We start from the raw sequence: 8,111 nt of genomic DNA, 5'->3' as shown, positions 1-8,111 counted from the left end.
GCGCCCCGCATTTTACTTGCAAAACATTTAAAAGGTATAGGGCTGAAGGATGCATCATGTTTGCTTTAGTTTGCGATACTACAGTTTTCTAACTCTGAATTACATGTCAGAGGGTTGGGCATCAATTCAGAGCTCTGAATTGCTTGTCCGACTTAATGTCGGTAACAACATCATAAAATGGAATGATATTATTATAAAAATTTTGTTGTTCACTTTTGAATACATAATTCATGTGAAATATGCATTATGTGTTTTGGATTGTTTATATTTCACTGTTATTCATCAATATGTGGACCCAAACAGTTATTTAAGCAAGTGTTTTTTTCTCCAGCTCTTGCGGGAATAACGCTGTGTCACTTTCAAACACAATGTCTACCCGTTATGACAAACCGTTTAAGATGAAAACTCCTGCAAACATCATAACTATCATTCCAGTGCCCCTTTGTAAAAAAAAAAAATGGTAGCAGTCATTGGGATGTGATGGCGCAATGTATAAGCACTATATTTAGCGTATGAATTCATTGAAAAAGTAAATGGTTGTGTAATAGCATAACGGGTTGAGGAATGTAATTGACCTTGACGCCCTTGGGCCTGGAAATGGGTGCTCAAGTTCTCAAAGTTTTTTGACATTCTATTTGGGGGCAATTGGAAACCAAAAGACTGCAAACCACGCTGGAATGTGTGTGTGTGACAGTCAGTGACTACAAGAAAACATGCCTGAGAATTTTCTCCCTTTTAATTCCCTTATAATAATCACCTTATTTGATTAATTATAACACGTTCAAACAAGCAAGCATAATGATTTTTCGTGACTGATTGTTGATGTCCCATCAAAACCTTTCTGGACATATCTCAAAATATTTTTCACAGGTATGTATTACATTTAAATTGGCATTTATTTAGTATGTTCTTGAGCTGAATCAAAAGAGAACAATCAGGGACCAAATATTGTTATGAGGATATTTATTTTTCTTTCATGCATTTCCCTTGAGCCACATATTTGTAAGAGCTTGTCATAACCATCCCCTAACCCCCCATCCCCACACTGCACTGCTGCTTTAGGGAGAGCATAAAGCCATGGTTCCCTCCACGCTGCAGGTGGCCGTCCTGATCCCGTCTGTCTGTCTGTCTGTCTGTCTGTCTGTCTGTCTGTCTGTCTGTATTTTTCCTGTTGCCTTAAAATATCGAAACACTGATCTAATTGGATTAATAAGAAAAGAGTAAAAACAGAAAATATGTCAATGTATCAATTATGACTGGTTGCAAATGTTAATTTAGAACGATACATTTGCAGACAGTTGAGGAATGGACATTATCGGCCGTATATGCTGCACTATGGAAACAATACAGATCTCATTATTGCACATTAGTGTCTGAGTATCTGAGTGGATGAACGCGGGTTGAAACTATCAGAAAGTGGTCTTTGTGGTGCTCCATGAACCCACCATCCTGTGTGTGTCCCGTCCAGACGGGGAGCCATCCCTTGAACTGGGCCATGCTGTTCAACGTGGGCTTCCTGGAGGCCATGAAGGACCTGGCCCGGGACTGCCTGGTGTTCCACGACGTGGACCACATCCCCGAGAACGACCGCAACTACTACGGCTGTGGGCAGATGCCGCGCCACTTTGCCGCCAAGCTCGACAAATACATGTACATGTGAGTCCCCAGCCGGCGAGACATGGAGACACAGCAGGGCAATGTCTTCATTCACATCAGACGCATCGTGTGGAATGTACCTTTCTTGACATTACGATTTGAACGGCAAACAAATTTCTGGTCCTCTGCATAATTGCAATCCTTATCACATCACAAAGGGTAAAGTTGTTGTTTTTTTGGGGGCGGGGGGGGCTATCTAGCTCATTTTTTCTATCGCACTGCGAATGAAAGGAGGCCCAGTTCTTAGTTTCTCTTCAGCCTCTTGACTCTCTTCCAAACGTCTCAATCCATCAAGTTGGTTATGCAGAGAAAATGAAGTAGCTGATGACGCTTCCTAGCTTTTCTTCACGACATCCAATACAATAGGAATTCACATCAAGTCGATTTGATTAAAACTGAACCGATCTAGCTTTGTAGACATTGAGTCCATTTTGTCGTGCTATGTCTTTCCAGGGTCTTGCGGCCTTTCATTCTTTACAGTTGTCTCAGGTGTATCACTGCGTCTGAAAAATATCCATCCGGCCAACTTGAGAAACCGGAAAAGGCATAATTAAACGTTCAGGTTAAATCTGCTAGCTCCATGGGAAAAAAGAGTAACCTGGTCTTTTCTGACTGTTTATTATTATTATTATTTTTTTTGCGTTTTGTGTGTCCTTTGTTTCACAGACTCTCTTATAGCAAGTTCTTCGGTGGTGTAAGTGGACTCACGGTGGAGCAGTTTTGCAAGATCAATGGCTTCCCCATTGCATTCTGGGGCTGGGGTGGAGAGGACGATGACCTGGAACGCTGTTCTGTGCCGTTCGGTTGCCATGTAAACCTCAGTGAGGCCAACTCTGCTGATGCAGATGACGTATTACGAAGCTGCAACGTACATAAGGCTGGGCGACGCCGAAAAATATAAAAAACGTTCCTCTTAAAAGCAGACTATAAATGACTTCTTCAAATATTTTTGGCTGCGTGCCTCAGGTTAAGATGTTGCATTTGGTTGCCACAGACTTTAGGCAATCTCTAAACCAGACAGTGGTTTGTTCAAGGTTGTATGCTGCAAACCCGAACCACTTCCATAAGACTGAGGAGACAGTTCTCACGACTGAGGAGACAGTTCTCACGACTGAGGAGGCGGTTCTCACGACTGAGGAGACAGTTCTCACGAATGAGGAGACGGTTCTCACGAATGAGGAGACAGTTCTCACGAATGAGGAGACAGTTCTCACGAATGAGGAGACAGTTCTCACGAATGAGGAGACAGTTCTCACGAATGAGGAGACAGTTCTCACGAATGAGGAGACGGTTCTCACGAATGAGGAGACGGTTCTCACGAATGAGGAGACAGAGTTTCGTTGCCTTTTATGGCAACGAATCCCTCACTTTTTTCAGCTAAATTTTTTTGAAGAGAAGGGGTCGTTACTATGACCTACGGGACCTCAGAGGAGTGGAGGTGGTGGCTCTGACGTAAATAATTGATTAAAATCGATTTCACATGCAAACATCGTCCTAAGCCATAAATTTGAATTGCGATTAAAAATCGATTTATTGCCCAGCTCTAACTGTTCATACTCAATCCATCAGCTTGGCGTGAATCCTCATCTGGCTTTGTGTAACTTACACTTTACATAGAACTCAACTCGCAAGCTCAGAAGCAACGTGAACTGTGCTTAAAGGCGTGTTCATGGACTTGGTGATAACGTGACGGAATGGAATGGAATGGGGAACACACTGGGCCATGGCAGACCAGTTTCGGAACACCTAAGGAATATATATAATTCTCTTGATTCAGGTTGATCTATAGAACTGTCCACTTCTGTCAGTAGACAGCAGCCATGTTGGATCCTCTCGTAGCCTGCTGGTGGTGCTCCGTGAACCCACCATCCTGTGTGCGTCCCGTCCAGACGGGGAGCCATCCCTTCAACTGGGCCATGCTGTTTAACGGAGGCTTCCTGGAGGCCATGAAGGACCTGGCCTGGGACTGCCCGGTGTTCCATGACGTGGACCACATCCCCGAGAACGACCGCAACTACTACGACTGCGGGCAGATGCCACGCCACTTTGCCGCCAAGCTCGACAAATACATGTACATGTGAGTCCCCAGCCGGCGAGACATGGAGACACAGCAGGGCAATGTCTTCATTCACATCAGACGCATCGTGTGGAATGTACCTTTCTTGACATTACGATTTGAACGGCAAACAAATTTCTGGTCCTCTGCATAATTGCAATCCTTATCACATCACAAAGGGTAAAGTTGTTGTTTTTTTGGGGGCGGGGGGGCTATCTAGCTCCTTTTTTCTATCGCACTGCGAATGAAAGGAGGCCCAGTTCTTAGTGTTTCTCTTCAGCCTCTTGACTCTCTTCCAAACGTCTCAATCCATCAAATTGGTTATGCAGAGAAAATGAAGTAGCTGATGACGCTTCCTAGCTTCTCTTCACGACATCCAATACAATAGGAATTCACATCAAGTCGATTTGATTAAAACTGAACCGATCTAGCTTTGTAGACATTGAGTCCATTTTGTCGTGCTATGTCTTTCCAGGGTCTTGCGGCCTTTCATTCTTTACAGTTGTCTCAGGTGTATCACTGCGTCTGAAAAATATCCATCCGGCCAACTTGAGAAACCGGAAAAGTCATAATTAAACTTTCAGGTTAAATTTGCTAGCTCCATGGGAAAAAAGAGTAACCTGGTATTTTCTGACTCTGTTTATTTATTTTTTTATTTTTTTGCGTTTTGTGTGTCCTTTGTTTCACAGACTCCCTTATAGCGAGTTCTTCGGTGGTGTAAGTGGACTCACGGTGGAGCAGTTTTGCAAGATCAATGGCTTCCCCATTGCATTCTGGGGCTGGGGTGGAGAGGACGATGACCTGGAACGCTGTTCTGTGCCGTTCGGTTGCCGTGTAAACCTCAGTGAGGCCAACTCTGCTGATGCAGATGACGTATTACGAAGCTGCAACGTACATAAGGCTGGGCGACGCCGAAAAATATAAAAATAGAAAGCCGAATTAAAATCAAGAAAAAGTAGTCTCACATAGGAATTGCTAGTCTCCAGATGTGTGAAGGCTTGGTGGATAAAGGCTGAAACTGCATCAGCAGTCGAAAGGTTCTGCCTGTAAGCGTACTGGTGATGGTGGTCGGATGTGATGTCGATGGTGTTCTTGATATGTGACATTACCACCCTCTCAAATGTTTTCATGATGATTGGGGTGAGAGCAACAGGTCTATAGTCATTAAGACAGGTGAACGTCTGGACTTTTGGTACCGGAATGATGGTGGATGTCTTAAGACATGTTGGTACAGTGGCCTGTGCCAGGGAGGTGCTAAAGATGTCACACATGACCCCTGAGAGTTGGCATGCCCAGTCCTTTAGGAAAAGACCCGGAATACCGTCAGGTCCAGCTGCTTTGCGTGGATTTATTTTCTGTAGCAGGAGTGCAACCTCCCTCTCTGATACACTCAGTGTGTAGTCCCCTGGCGAGGATATAAGCTTGGTGGTAGGGGAGTTATTGGAGGCCTCGAAACGGGCAGAAAAGTGGTTCAGAGCATCAGGCAAGGAGTGGTCGGTGGGGCATTGTGCATTCTTCTTGTTGTGATTGGTAACAGTTAATGCCCTTCCACATGCTACGTGGGTCATTAGAGATGAAATGCTCTTGTATCTTAAAAGATTTTGCGGTCTTTATGCCGGTTGTCAGGCTTCGCCGTGTATCCCTGAGTGCGTCTGAGTCCCCGGACCTGAACGCAGTGTCTCGTGCTCTCAGAAGCGAACGCACCTCGGCATTCAGCCAGGGTTTTTGGTTAGGGATAATCCTGAGGGTTTTCCTGAAGGTGACATCATCCATACACTTATAAATGTATGCCAGGACTGATGTTGTATATTCTTCCAGGTTCACATCATCATCCACCGTTGCTGCCTCTTTAAACATCTGCCAGTCTGTGCTTTCAAAGCAGTCCTGGAGCATAGAGACCGCTCCACTCGGCCATACTGTGATGTCTTTCTCAGTGGCTTTCTTGCTCTTCAGCACAGGGTAGTATGCAGGGGCTAACATGATTGAGATGTGATCTGAAGAGCCAAGATTGGGGCGGCGAAAAGCCTGGTAAGTCCCACGTCTGTTGGTATACACTTTGTCGAGTGTATTGTTGCCTCGGGTGGCGATGTTGACATGCTGTTGTAACGTTGGGAATGTTTCACTCAGACATACGTGATTGAAATCCCCTGCAAACACATACAAAACTTCAGGGTATTTGCTCTGCAGAGTGTTAGTGGTGTCGTGCAGCTCTCCTAGAGCAGCATTGGCATTTTCGAGTGGCGGGACGTAGACGGCGATTATGAAAACGGCGGTGAATTCGCGAAGCAAGTAGTGTGGGCAGCATTTTACCCAAATGTTCAACTGCTTCAGAGCAGTGGCTTCTAACTATTGAACAGTTTGTGCACCAACCTTAGTTTATGTAGATGCCAATTCCCCCTCCTCTCGTCTTTCCTGACAGATTGTTTCTGTCGGAACGGAAGAAAATCCTCGCATCCATTTGGAAAGCGGAGTCCGGCATGTTATCCTTTAGCCACGTTTCCACCAGCACCATAACACAGCAGTTCCTCAATTCCTCCTGGCCCAGACGCAGGTCCATCTTATTTTCCAGTGCACGAACATTTGACAGAAAGAGGGAAGGAATTGGTGGTCTGTGTGCTCCGGCTTTCATCTTGGCTATCAGTCCAGCCCGCTTCTGCCTCCTCGCACGGCACTTCCTCTTGCCTCCGCAGCCGTGCGATCCGTATTTCCATGCCGTTGTCCTTAGTATTCGCAGTCTCCCAAGTTCCGATTTTAGTTTTGGTGCAAGTGAAAGTGAAGCTGCTACCTTCTTAAGTGCTAAAAGTTTGGCGTTACAATATCTAAGATTTTCACTGAGAGCTAGAGAAGCTGCTGCACTGACGCGCGCTGCCATCATCACTTTGGTGCCTTTGCAGCAAATTTTAGTCTACCTGCAGCAATTTGTTTGCCATTCAAATCGTAATGTCAAGAAAGGTACATTCCACACGATGCGTCTGATGTGAATGAAGACATTGCCCTGCTGTGTCTCCATGTCTCGCCGGCTGGGGACTCACATGTATTTGTCGAGCTTGGTGGCAAAGTGGCGTGGCATCTGCCCGCAGTCGTAGTAGTTGCGGTCGTTCTCGGGGATGTGGTCCACGTCATGGAACACCGGGCAGTCCCAGGCCAGGTCCTTCATGGCCTCCAGGAAGCCTCCGTTAAACAGCATGGCCCAGTTGAAGGGATGGCTCCCCGTCTGGACGGGACGCACACAGGATGGTGGTTCACGGAGCACCACCAGCAGGCTACGAGAGGATCCAACATGGCTGCTGTCTACTGACAGAAGTGGACAGTTCTATAGATCAACCTGAATCAAGAGAATTATATATATTCCTTGTTCCGAAACTGGTCTGCCATGGCCCAGTGTGTTCCCCATTCCATTCCATTCCGTCACGTTATCACCAAGTCCATGAACACGCCTTTAAGCACAGTTCACGTTGCTTCTGAGCTTGTGAGTTGAGTTCTATGTAAAGTGTAAGTTACACAAAGCCAGATGAGGATTCACGCCAAGCTGATGGATTGAGTATGAACAGTTAGAGCTGGGCAATAAATCGATTTTTAATCGCAATTCAAATTTATGGCTTAGGACGATGTTTGCATGTGAAATAGATTTTAATCAATTATTTACGTCAGAGCCACCACCTCCACTCCTCTGAGGTCCCGTTGGTCATAGTAACGACCCCTTCTCTTCAAAATAATTTAGCTGAAAAAAGTGAGGGATTCGTTGCCATAAAAGGCAACGAAACTCTGTCTCCTCATTCGTGAGAACTGTCTCCTCATTCGTGAGAACAGTCTCCTCAGTCGTGAGAACCGTCTCCTCATTCGTGAGAACCGTCTCCTCATTCGTGAGAACCGTCTCCTCATTCGTGAGAACCGTCTCCTCATTCGTGAGAACTGTCTCCTCATTCGTGAGAACTGTCTCCTCATCCTCCTCAAGAAGGCTCATCAACGGCTCTACTTCCTAAGGAAGTTGAAGGGGGCAGGAATGGCCACAGCCATACTTGAATCCTTCTATAGGTGTGTGGTGGACAATATCCTCACTTCCTGTATCACTGTGTGGTATTGCAGCTGCACAGTGGCAGAGAAGCAGGCACTACAGCGGGTGGTCAACTCCACCCAGTGAATCATCGGCTGCAGTTTGCCATCCCTGTCAACCATCTACATCACCAGATGCAAGCACAGAGCAGCCTCCATCATGAAGGACTCCACCCACCCAGCAAATGGTCTGTTAACCCTCCTTCCCTCAGGCAGGAGGTTGCGTAGCATCTGGGCAAGGACACCTAGGCTGAGGAACACCTTCTACCTGGAGGCACTGATTACCTGCACTTATGCACTTTAATGTCTAGGACCCCGACTGCTGCCCTGATTTGCATTTGCACTT

This window comes from Gadus chalcogrammus, chromosome 12 (genome assembly GCF_026213295.1).
Source record: "Gadus chalcogrammus isolate NIFS_2021 chromosome 12, NIFS_Gcha_1.0, whole genome shotgun sequence".
NCBI classification, from domain to species: Eukaryota; Metazoa; Chordata; class Actinopteri; order Gadiformes; family Gadidae; genus Gadus; species Gadus chalcogrammus.
The sequence above is the reverse complement of the archived record's forward strand: the minus strand, read 5'-3'. Positions refer to the sequence as shown.